Here is a 14356-nt window from a genome sequence, read left to right on the forward strand (position 1 = left end):
AAGGTGTTGTTCAAGATTGTAAATGAAGGAATCAAAAGTAAGGGATTGTTAGATTACATTCATTCTAATGTGGGGGCCTGTCAAAAGGGGGAGTTCACTACTTTATCACTATCATGGATGATTTTTCAAGAAAGGTTTGGGTTTAGTTTATGAAAGAGAAATCTGATGTTTTTGCCAAGTTTGTAGAATGGAAGACTAAGATAGAAAATTAAACAAGGAAAAAAGTCAAATATTTGAGAATTGATAATGGGGATGAGTATAAAGATGGCAAGTTCTTGAAGTTTTGTAAATAAGAAAGCATCATAAAGCATTTCATCATGAAGAAAAATCCTCAATAAAATGGTGCGATCGAGATGATGAATAGAATTCTCATGGAAAGAAAGAGATGCATCATGTTACATGCAAGGTTGTCTAAATCATTTTGGGCAGAATCGATTAACCATGCTTGTTATTTGGTTAATCGGTCACCATCTAAGCTACTTGAATTTAAGTGTGCTGAAGAGATATGGACAAAAAATAAGTGGGCTACTTTATATTGAAGGTATTTGGATGTAAAACATATGTTCTCATTCCTAGTGATGAGAGAAACAAGTTGCAATCAAAGTCACTCGAGTGCATCTTTTTCAAATTAGAAAGGGAGTGAAAGGATTCAAGCTTTGGGATCCGATAAATAAGATGAAAATTCTAAGTAAAAATGTGATTTTTGATAAAGGTTCCATTAAAAAGGGAGAATTAAAAAAAATGATAATGAGAAATTGGTTGTTGGTAACAAGGTAGTTGGTACCCTTATTAGCATGGAAAAAATTATAAAGGAAGAACCTCAAATTCTTATGATGAGTTTTCTAGCATAACACAAGGAAGACCAAGAAAAACCATCATACCACCTCAAAGGTATGGATGGGAAAATGAAGTGCACTTTGTACTAGTAGCAAGTGAGGGAGGTCTCATTAAATCAATTACATGCGACAAGTTTGAACATTGCTTAAACTTGCTTAATCTCATTGCTTGTTGAGATTGGAGGGCACCTCCCCACTTGAGGTGCATGGAGATGAGATGTTTCTCATCAAGGGGGAAGTTTTATAAACACATTGAGGTTTCAACATTTCCAAGGGTCGAAGAGTTTTTTCACTAAGATGAAGATTGTTGAAGTATGACTCAAAATCAATTAGGCCCGATCCAAATGTTTTTTTTTTCTTATCGGTCCAAGGTAATTTGGGTTGAGAATGTAATTATGTAAGTAGCACAGTTTGTAATGCTTCTAAAAGATGGGGGTTTTTTTTTTTTTTGTAAAAGGTTTAACTTCAAGTCTAAGTCTTTTCTAGAGAAAAGCATGGAGAAAGAAAAAAAATCTAAGAAAGGAGGGTTGAAAGGTTTGAGAAGATTAAGATCTAGAAGAACTTGCTAAGTGATAGAGGTGACTCCTTGTATCAATTTACCTGGTTTTCTTTATAGTGGTCCAACGCTCATACCTCCATCGACGTAGCCTTTGGGTGAACCACGTAAAATCTCGTGTTGTGGGTATTGTGTTCTTACTCTTTTCTTTGTATGGTTGTTTATCTTCTTTGCAATTGCTAATATTATTTGGGCTATCCTTCCTTGTCATTATCAAATAAGATCTTATAATGTGTTAGGTAAAATACCTAATAGGTATTTGATCAAATACTAAGTAAGCTTCACAAAGGTGTTCACATACACAACACATTTACTCCTCTTATAAAATTATTTAGAACCTTAAGAGTTTTGACACTTCTATCATTTGATCATCATGATTAGCAAGGTTCAAAGAGGTGTAAAAGACGATCAAGGACATTTTGATGATGGCTAAACAAGGTCATTTAATATGGTTTGTTGAAATTAAGAGGAACTTATGGAGTTTGGACATTTATAAAGCCAAGGGTTTCCCAAAGACCTATAAATAGAAGACTTCTCCTAGGCAAATAGGATAGTCAAGTTGGAGCTTCAAAATTCTATTAAATTTTTTTATTGAAGCCTTTTAAAGTCCCAAAATTATGTTCAGATACTATCTCATATATTTCAAACGTTTAAAAAAAAAAAAAAAAAAGAAGAAGAAAACCAAGGTGGAGAAAACATTTAATTTTCTATTTTTACTACTTGTACCCCCAATCCTACTACTGCCTCCCGCACTCCAATTTCTTTACCTTTAAAGTTCAATTTAACTTGAAGCAATGTTTGAACATACAATAGGTTTCGCCCATACTCTAATCGATTCAGCTAAAAGGGGTGCAACCCATTAAAATCGTGGGACAAGGTGGTTCCGACCTCGATAAGAGTTGACCCTTTCAACATTTCAATCACAAGGTGGTTCAGCTTTTATAAGAGCTGACCCCTTCAACTCTATCAACCACAATGTGGTTCAGCCTCAAAAGATCCGACCCCTTCAACCTTTCAATCACAAGGTGATTTGGCCTCTATAAGAGCTGACACATTCAAGCTTTCAACCACAAGGTGGTTCAGCTTCTATCAAAGCCGGTCCCTTCAACTCTGTCAACCACAAAGTGGTTTGGCCAAGTGGTGTGGCCTCCTCAAGGAGGTAACTCCATAAGGTAATACGGTCTCCTCAAGGAGTCAACCCTTTAGTACAATATCTTCATAAGGATCAATTCCTTTAGAAAGTCAATCTCCTTATTAAATAACTTAGAACTACCCAAGTAGAGTCAGAGGGAAAAATTATAGTATTGACAAAATAAACCTAGGTAAGAACTTTCATGCTTTAAATTAATAAGCCAACTTTATAAATAAGGAGACTTCTCCTACTCAAACACAACTCACAATATATTAAATCTTTTTATTTCAAAAATTCTTCTATTTATTCTGTTTTCTATCAAACATTAACTTGATCATTGGAGACCCTTTAGCCGATACTACACCAATGTCATTTCAGGTAATACCAACAGAAAAGACAATCGAAAAATAAAGTTCAAATGAAGAAGAAGACTAGAGATAGTGGAAAGTCAACACGAAACTTGAGGATCAAAATATCATCAACAATGCAGATCTCGAGAAGTGGAAGACCTAAAAAATCTCCTACACTTTTTTGGCTTCATTCGTGGGAATCAAATAACAAACCCAGATATCCCACCAACCTAAAGCCTTCTCCTTCACTTCCTTTCCTAAAAAGTACTCTACTCATGACACACACGTAGCTCAAATCATGCATGAGCAATCTTGAGGATAGTTTTGCAAATCAACACTCTCAACTAAGAAGACTCTTAGCCTCTGACGAGCTAACTATCTTTTTAACTAAAGTCAAACTAACAAGACATCCTTCTTAAACGAACTTGCATAAGTAGAACAATACCCAAGAAACCATTCACTCTTTTTCATATCATCATATAGCTAATCCCTCAAAACCAGGAAGAGATCCTTCAGACTCTATAGGATCAACTTCAGAGAGTACAAACTCAAATGCAGAAGCAACAAGAAACTATTGCATTTTTGCACCAAAAGAATGCAATTTTACAAACTCAACTCAAATGTTCGGGGGCAAATCACCCTCAAGAGAGATTAAGAAGAGAGAATAATCAATCTCAAGGAAACGTCAACGGTCCAACTCTACAAGTAGAGCAAGCTAAAGAGGTAGCGTTAAAAATGACAACTCACCAAAGAGTAGAACAATCAAGAAATAAGTGAAACGATGATTAGTTCGTCAACCAAGATGAACTAGACTCTATGCTGAAGAAAAAAAAGATGAAAATAACGTTATGGTGGTACTTGGTAAGGGAAAGTAGGTCAAGCTACTTGCTTAGTTGGCAATTAAGGATTTGAAAGAATCTCCATTCGTAGCGACGATCATAGACGAAAAGCTGCCTCAAAAATATTCCATTCACAAGTTCAATCTCTAAAATGGATCTGTTGATTCAATGGAACATCTCTACCATTACAAACAGGTAATGACACTTGAAGAAGGAAATGATGATCTCATATGTCGAGTATTTCCCTCCCACTTGTACGGAGCGACCTTGACATGGTTCCACGGACTTACTCCAAGATTGATCGATAGTTTCTCTGATTTTTGAATGAGCTTCATGGCATAGTTCATGGGAAGTCGATGGTAGCAAAAGGGGGTAGATTCCCTATTTAACCTTAAGAAGAAAATTGGAAAAATCATAAGGGAATATACTTATTCATATAGTTATCATTAGTATACTTGGGCTTCTTGTATATTTGGTGCTACCTTTTTCTAGAATTTTAGTACTATTTTCTTTAAAGATTTTTTTTATAGGTGGGAGTCACGAAGGATCTAGGGTTGTCATCTTATCTCCTCCTTGTATTGTAGAGGCCATCATGCCATCGGTTGAATAGACATACTATTACAAATATTACTATATGAATAATAAAGAATTGTTTCTCAAGAATATCAAGCTCCGAGTAAAGGGGGACAAATGAGCTAGCATGCCACCAAGAGTTTCAACCTATAGTCCATTGACATAATCTCTAAAATTTGGTAATTTTACTAGAGTTCCAATTGTACCAAGTACAATCCATCGGTATTATGAAACTATAAATTATATGGAATGTAAGAGTTTTGTTTAATTTATTTTTGTAAACAAGAAAACTGAAAAATGAGAATTATCTAGAAAGAGGTGAAAAATAACAAGAGAATAAAGAATTTCAATGACTAAAATCAAGGAAACAAACATTAAAAATACTAAATTAAATTTATCAAACCCCACATGTGCACCATGGAACCTATGAAATAAATTCACATTTTTCAAACCCTAAAGTCACCTTTGCTTAAAATCTCTTGTAAAGAGGGTTAGGGTGCGCACCTTCAATAGAATTCCCAGCAAAGAAGAACTGGCAACAATAAATAAAAAAAACTAACTTAAAAAATCGAAATATACCCATAGTATTTTGAAAGAGAGCTCACAAAATCGAAATTACCTGAGCAAATGTATTGGATTTCTTTTCAGAATTCTTCGTTGCACATCGAAAGTTACATGTTTCCTTTTCTAGATCGTGTAAAAACTATTTAAAAGCTCACACTGCTCTCAAGTACTCATCGATTCCTCTGAAACTATGTTGAAGAAAGCTCAAACAAACTCAGAGCTAAGTAGTCGAAATTACCTGATCAATATGTTTTTTCGATTTCATGTAAAAACTCTTGAAAATTAAAGAGTACTTATCGATTCTTCTCTCCTGATCTCTCTCTGACTCTTCCTACGTTAACTCTAGATGGAAGAGAGAATGGGGTTAGGGATTGGAAAAGAAATCTATTTTGGGTCTAAAAAAATCGTTGGGCCATGGCTAGGGGTGTCAATGGGTACCCATTTAACTAAAATCGAAAACCCCTATTTTGATTCCCTTTTTATTGAAATTTATTAGAGACGGGTTTAAAATGAAATTGAATCGATAGGAACCAAAGCCATTGGGTTCTATCCAATGGGTACCAACAGGTACCCAAAACCGATTTATTTTTGTCATTTCTTTTCATAGTATGGATGATTTAAGGAATTCTCTTATATCAAAATTAATTCATGTTATGTAAAATTCTTCAATTTTTCATATAAATTATCGATTGAAGCTTAAAATGAGCTATATCTTCTAAAAATTTATTACTTTTAACTAAGATAAATTTTATTCTTGAAAAATATCATTAATTTGTATCTTTAATATAAAAAATTATATCTAAGTAAATAATTTTTTTAAAGGAAACAAGTTTTATTATAATGATTTGAATTATTTTATCTCATTCGATTCTTGAGAACCGAAATCGATGAATACCCATGTTTATTGGTGGTTCAGGTTTTGGTTCCATTTACTTTGGAATTGGATCCGGAACCGACAAGAATCAGAACCGACATAAATATAGTGGTTATGGTTCTAAGTTCTTTAGGAACCGAACCATAACTGACCCATTGACGCCCCAAGCCAAGGCCCATGAATTTGGTTGCGACTAGATTTATACCATCGAAATATGTTGAGTGAGTAGGCCCGTTGAATTTAGCGTACTCATAATCGAATTTTGGCATTTTTCACATAGTGACATGCCTCTTGACTTGGTTATTCTATTATGGACTAATGAAAAATGACTTAAGTATAGACAGTTCATTTTTACAATTGTCTGATTCGACAATTTATCACATGATTGCGACGATTCCAAATGATGGACGAATATTCTGAAAGGTTTTTTTTTTCGTTACTAAGCATGTGTTTCAAAGCTTTGATGAGATATTCAACGCAAACAAATCTTAGAAATTACATTACGTTAGGAAAATATGATTCGAAACATAGATATCATCATTTTGGGACAAAAGTAAGCTTTATAATAAAAATTATCAAAAAATGATCAAATTACCAAAATACCCCTGATGCCAAAACACCTTAGAGCTTACATTATACTTAGGAAGACCATTTTTAACATATAAAATGACAACTTAGAACCATTGAAACTATATTACCAATTTTCACAAAATTTGACCAAATTACCAAAATGCTCCTTGTGGAGCCCATAACTATTTTACCCCAAAAATTCATTAATGATGCAAATCTATATTTTTAATGAATTCCTTATAAAAAAAAATTAATTCCGAAACATCTCAAAACTATCTCTCAACACAAAAACCCTCTTTGAGGGCAAAACGATAATTTTCTAACCCTAAAATGTGAAAATGTAAAATCAATAATTAAAAATATTAATTAATGTAAATTGAAATCTTAATAAATCAAATTAAAACTTTTAATAAATAAACACAATTAAGTAGGCCCATGGCCCAATTTCAAGTGGTGGCTCATTTATTCAAATTGGGCCCCACCTGATATTCCACCAAAGAGTTCTTCAAAAAATTAAAAATTTAATTCTACGAGACTTAAATCAACTAAATCCAAATAAAAAATCACTTAAATCTTATCTAAAATCAGTTGAAGATTAATTAGAGATGAACTCTATTAAAAAAACAACCTAATCTAACTCTAACCCTATCTAATATTTCTATAAAAAGGTATTTCAACCACCAAATCTCGTAGGTTCTCAGAAATCGTAGAGAAAATAGGTCATAAATTTGTCAGAACACTCCCAAAACCTTATATTTTGAAGTCCTAGCTTAATACCTAACCCTCAAGTCTTGATTTTCAACCTAAAAAATACCTAGAAACCTTAAAAATACACCTAGAAAAGTCAGAAAACCTTCAGATCTAAAAAAAAAAAAAAATCTCATCTTTGAGTTCAGGAACAATCTCGGAGCGGATACAAACCAAAGAACTTTGCACGAGGAGTGCTCACCCTTAATTTCTAAGAGAACCAATCGCCGTAATCACACAGGTAAATCAAATAATTTTCTTATCTTTATTTAGGCCATTTTTTACAATGTAAATTTTTTGAGAATAGTAGAATCTGTCTTTCGGCGAGTGGGATTGGTGCGTATAATACTTTAAAATCCCATTGTTTAATCTCTGTACCCCTAGTTCATTCATAGATTCTTCTTTATCTTGTTTAAAGTCAATTTTTTTTATTCCAAAATCGTAAAACTAGGTGGCGACTTCAAAAATTGGATTCATACCCGTGGATCGAGGGCACTTTCAATGACGACACCACTGAGGACATTGAGGATCAAAGTTGAAAAACTCAAATATTGATGCATTGCCAAATTTGGCTTTTTTTTTTTTTTGAGGGGGGGGGGGGGGTGTTGTTTTATGTTGAGTATTTGATTTTTTATTATTTTAGGATATTTTCTTTATTTTTTGTGTGTAGTTAGTTGTTTTTGTGATCCCAATCAATGTCACGTTTTAATAATCCAACACAATTAGAGATTAACGGTTCAAAAGAAAGAAATATGAAAGAAAAAAAAAATAGAGAAGGGCCGTGGGCTGACATGAGGACCACGATCTCTTGGGGAATTGCACGATCTCATCTCATTGGGGTGTTGGCCTGGGTTAGCTAGCTGAGATGTGAAACTTAAAAAGAGATTTGTTTGAGACTACATTCGTGCAGATAAAAGGAGAGAAAAGAGAAAGGATTGTGTTGTAAGAGGAGGGTTGTGCTGTGACTTGTGGATGTGCAGAGAGGAGATCAAAAAAAAAAAAAAAAAAAAAATTAAAAGAATATTGATGGTTCGTGGGTTAGGAAGTGAGATAAAAAAACGATTTCAAGGAGTTGTTATAGATCAAAGAAGGATGGTGTGCCATGATCTGAGCCATGGACAAGATGAGAAATATGAGAACAGGGCCCAAGAGGACAGATAGTGCAGTGGGCTGGGAAGACTTTCTAAAAAAAATCCAAAAAATGAAAAAAAAAAAAAAAGAATTCCACGTAGGCATACATATCTGTTGCGTTCTTTGATACAAAATCCCCTTGTTTTATCCAGTTTGTTATAACACAAATCTTGGTTGGGACCCACAATTTATCATGAAGGTTGTTACCACAATTTATCATTTTTATTTTTATTTTGAAAATAAAACTATACATGTTATATCGTCCTCTCGACATTTGTTGAAGAGATGTTATTGGTTTAATTATTTAAACAAATGTGGTCACTCTCCTTTGTCTTTTACCTAATGAAATAAGGAGAGCTTCCAACCCAGCAATTTGTGGAATTCAAAAGTAAGACTAGGCTTACTAACTTAGTAATACTTCATTCTTATTAAGGCGCATTGGGTTCATCACGAAGCATTCAAAAAACATCATCCAACACCACAAACTTTTGAAGGAAGAAATTCTAATTTTCATTTTGGATTTTAATTTTAAATTTCGAATTTCAGTAGTCCTCCATTTTACAAACTTTGAATCTAAGTTAAAAAAATTGTCATTTTATTTTATTTTTGAATCTAAGTTTTTCGATGAAATCTCAAAGATTGTAGTATTGATCCAATGACGCTTAGTAAGATTTGAAATTTTGTTGAGTTAGTCCGACTGGCTTAGTTGTGTAACAAACTTCATGGAATTTTTGTAATAAAAATTCAACAAACGGGTCGGCCTAGTAAGTCCCTCAAAAAAATGTGCTTTCTTTTTTCATGATATTTTTTTGATCAGATATTATTCTTTGTGTTATCACGTAACATGATACATGCTTTTCATTTGATTTCTTGATATATCATGTGCTAACCTAAGGTGTGTGATTGTCATTATGGTATCTTGATTAGTTTGATCATGTAGTTGGTATGTTAATTGGTTGATCTTGATTAATAATTGATGATTATCTTCTTGTTTTATCACATGCTTCATGTTGTTTACATGTTTTCTAGATTGATCAATCTCAACTAATTTCATCATCTTAATTGTCCCTGATAACAACCTTGATTGGTTGATCGATTTGATGTTTATATGATATCTGATATACATGCTGATTTTGATTGTTGATATTTGTGCTCCATGATGATTTTTTGTGATATCCACATTTAGATGATATGATATGGCCCACGGGCCCAATATTCGAAAATTTCTCATTGCACATACTCACATGCTTGTATATATGAGGTTGTATCATTCCCTGTACCCCATAACCAGAACATAGCCAACCTGGTCCATTGGGACACGAGTAACGCATGCAAATACTACAGCTTTAGTCCTATACATTTGGGTATATTAAATTGGAACACCACGTATTATCTAATCAGGTGAAACTGGGAGGTATATCATTTTTTCAAGTTGAAGTGACTTCAAATTTGTCCTAACCTAACATCAATCATATAGTAAGTTTAGAGATCCCAAATCTAGGTGTTATCCTCTTAACACACGACCCGAATAGACTATGGGTGTTATTGGGTTGCAATTCTTCAATCTGACCAATAGGTAAATGGGCGGACCGATCCACACTATGTAATTCAAACCCACAACATCAATCCATCCTAATAAAATTGACGAAAAATATAAGTTAAGTCGAACCAGTCGGACTAATTGGCAAATGGATCAAACTAATCAATGCTAAATCGACTGGACCAATTGGCTCTATATTCAAAGGTTTAGATTAATTCACAACAAAGGATTTAGTCCTTGATTTAATCAATCAATTTGACTAAGAGTTTGACCCAATCAAAGTTAAAACCTAACCAATCTTTATCACTTTTGTGGTTGATATAGGTTCATAGTGCAACTAGATTCAATCATTACCACCAGACAAGGGCTAATTAATATTAAAATCTTTAATCATATAACTAAGAATCAATCTCTTAGAACCAACGATTAATCCGAATTCATCTCAACCAGGTCATAATTATTTTCAAATGTTCTAAACCACTGATTGTGCCATTTTGGACCTGTCAAAAGAGTCGTCTTGCTAGAATATCATCATCAAATCCAAATAACTCGTTGCTACCTTATGAAGGAACGACTACCATGGGCGAAGTAACACTCCATCAAATTTTGAACTCTTCCCAAAATAGTCTCAAAATCCTAAATTTGAAGTCATAACTCAATACCTAACCCTCAAGCCTTATCTTCCAACCCAAAAAATACCGAAAAATCTTAAAAAACACCTAGAAAAGTCAAAAAACCTTCAGATTTAGAAAAAAAGTTCACATCTTCAAGTTCGAGAGCAATCTAGGAGTGGATACATACCAAAAAACTTCGTACGAGGAACGTTCACCTCTAATTTTTTAGGAAACCAATCACCGCAATCACACTGGCAAACCAGAAAGCTTTCTTATCTTTATTTAGGCCATTTTGTAATGTAAATTTTTTTAGAATAGTAGAGACCGCCTTTCAACGGGCGGGATTGATCTCTAATACCTTCAAATCCCATAACTTGATTCCCGTACTTATAGCCTACTCGTAGATTTTATTTTATCTTGTTTAGAGTTAGTTTTTAATTCCTAAACTGTAAAATTTGGTGGAGATCCCAAAAATCGGATTTGCACCCATAGATCAAGAGCACTTTCATTAAGGTTTCATGATTTTTTATTTCAAAAATCATCCTCAATCTTTTGAGTAAAACCATGATGATGTGATGATTAAGATGATCGCATCATCATCATCATTTGGTTCCTATTTTATGATGAAAACCACTTGATCATCACATCATCATCTTATACAAGAGGTTGAATATGATTGGTTTTCAAAATAAAAATCATAGATTTTTTTTTTCATTTTTCCTTAATAAGATAAGACCAAGGTCAAGTGGCATATCACATGTTGAAAAATAGGATTAGGTGTCTCAAATATAAAAACAATGAAGGGTCATAGTAAAATTCCAATTTTTATGACTAGTATGTGTTGCAACGTCAGTAAGCATTATGCCCACTATAGACACTTAAATTTGACTGGGCCCTCAACGTAAAATGCCCCAAAATCTATCAAAATTGGAGTTGACTCAAAAGCCCAAACCTTCAAAAATCTCTATTTATTTCAATAAATGGCCCAAGCCCTACTCACGTGGCCCATAGACCAAAAGAACTCACACCACTCCTCTCATCTCTCAACTCATCCTAACCCTAATCTAAATCCATTACTATTCAACCCACTACCTAAGGCCCTACCCACGTGGCCCACAGACCAAAGAACACCTAAGCCCATCAACTATCCTATCCTAATCCAAATAAACTCAACCCAATACTATCAAACCCAAGCCCATTACTATTACTATTCAACCCACTACCCAATTACCTATCCAAGCCCAACCAATCTACCCAAACCCAACTCTCAACTCAAGCCCAACATCACAACTAATCACCTAAGATCATCAAGGTGGGACACATGTCACTACCTTAACTCACCTCATTCATCCAAAAACCTACTCCCATCACCTTTCTTTAAAAAATTACATCAATCAATCACCCCTCCTCTAATCTATCATCATTATTCTCTACAAACTCATACCCTCCCCTAACTTATCATCATCATTCCCTACAAACCCATACCTCCCCCTAACTTACCATCAACATTCCCTACAAACCCATACCCCTTTTCTAAAATCAAACACTAATTTTTCATCAACTCATCTAAAACTTTAATCTCTACACATCTTGACACATGTCACCATCTCTCTTTATAAAATCCCAAGTTTTCGATTTGTATCTCGAGAAAAAATAAATAATAGAATTTTGAGAAAATCTTGAAAGTGAAACTTAAGGATAAAATTTTAAGATGTTTCTAATCATTTTTTATAGAATCTGACCTCATCATTAGATTCAACATGATCGAAAAATATATTTTAGCCTATAAGCACGCTCAAATGCGAGTCTAAACATAAAAGTTACAAAATCCTCGATTACCGAGTCGAACTAAGCTAAAATAATGACTTTTTGTTAGAATAAGAATTATTAAGATTTGATTATACCATTAGATTCTTAACAAAAAATTATTAAACATGAAATATTTATTTATCATTTTTGGAGTACAAAAAGTCGAATTATCGTCAAAAACGAAAATAACGTCAATTTTAGGGGTCACCTCAGGCTAAAAATATAAACTTCTGTTAAAAACATAATTTATAGAAATTGACTACACCATTAGATCTAGAACAAAAAATTTGACGAAATAGAGTATTTATTTGTTAGTTTTGGAGTCCGGATGGTCAAGTTATAGTCAAACGAAACAATAGCTAAAATATCGATTTCATCCCATATTTTATATAAATAAATTTTTTAATATCTTTTTTAATTCATTGTCTTCCCCAGTCGTCCAAAACCAGTCAACCTGTTTTTAAAAAAAATATTTTTTCTTCAAATTTTAACCTTAGATCTCTCACAAACGGCTAGCCGTTGACTTCCGACGTAAAAGGGAGAAACGTCCGCAGCCTCGACATCTACAAAACCCATTCAAATTCCTTCTATTTTCTTTTCTTTTTCACCCCTTATCGTCAAAAATTATCCGTATTTATATATGGGATTTTTTAAACTTCGACCTCAGATTTCGTTTGTTTCGGGGTCAAACCGTCCTCCGTCGTAGAAGGGAGAAAGGACGAAGGCTAACACAAATCCCCATGTCAGATCTCGAGGTACTAGGTGGCACCTCGAAATTTCGGCATGGTCTCCTCTGTTTATGTTAGCATTCCAAGGCGTTCAACCTGCACCTGATACACGACATACAATCCTGCATACATATACAAAATATAATACTAGCGGAAGCTTATACACGTCTAATAACGTACGAAAGATCAGAGTGCGGAAGAATAACCAGAATACAGGATTACACAAAATTCCTCACTCTAACAGAAATCCTAACACTCAGAACAACATGTATAATACTCTCGGATAAATCGACACCACTAGGGATAATAACCCCAATACTCACCAAGTGACGAACTCTGGCTGTCTATCTGACCCACCAGATGATTCTCACTCGTGCTCTATATCTGCCTCGCCAAACTTCGGATCTGAAACTAAAAAAATAGAGAAAGAAAGGGTGAGTAACAATGGTTACCCAGTAGGGAAACAAACAATTTCTGCCAATAACCCCTCCTAACATGAACGAATAAGCATACTGAATCATTTTAAAATAGTCAAAGTTTTACAAAAGAAATTACGATTAACTGGTACATATAGCCAGGGATGAACAACTAAACATTTTAAAACTCACATTACATCGATCAGCAGTACTCACTATAACATTATCTTTTTATACAAATCTAATTGATCAAAGGGAAATAATAAACATGGATTTCATTTTATATATTAAAATAAACAACAGATACATAATACACAATGGTGGAGTATTGGAATTAGAGTGTTGGGATTCACGACTGGATCGCTCCCAGTCGGGACATGATGTTACAATTTCTCTCTGGCTTTTAGTTCCTGATTTTGTGGTCGGTCGCTGCACTTACCACGCTTGGTTGACCATTTATCCGGCTCAGGCTGGCCGTTTGACGTGACCGTAAGCAATGGGTCTCTTTTCGATGTGTCAGAACGTTTGACTACTATAGATTGTTAGTGATCACTGACTAATCATCTTCGTCTATGCGTATCAGGCGTGCATGTGATTCCCAAATATGCAAACCATTCGTATACGACCACCTTTACATTACAAGTTCACTGGTAAAGATAGAGAGGAATAAACCCGGATTCCAGTTGTGACTCCATTCTCATACGCGTCCCATACCACGTATGAGCTTGGTGGTCCCTACCGTACATCCCAGGATAGTACACCACTCCGGATGATATGACGCACTATCCCTTCAGGCATTCACAAACTTTTTAACAGCTCACAAAATAGCTACATATGTATATTATTTTCATTTGAAAACAAAAGAGAAATTAACAATACAAGGTTGAGAATGGATATCCAGTTTCCTACCATGCAAGTGTGGCCACCCGGCCTAAAATAAATAACATAACGGAAACGTAAACAGCGCCTCGCGCTAACAGAAAGGAAATAAACATGCAGCCAATAATATTATCCCTGGATATCTGTTCACCAACCTACACACAGCACAATAACGTAAAATGCAGACATCACCCCTCG

This window comes from Akebia trifoliata, chromosome 11 (genome assembly GCF_017979445.1).
Source record: "Akebia trifoliata isolate Shusen 1 chromosome 11, ASM1797944v1, whole genome shotgun sequence".
NCBI lineage: Eukaryota > Viridiplantae > Streptophyta > Magnoliopsida > Ranunculales > Lardizabalaceae > Akebia > Akebia trifoliata.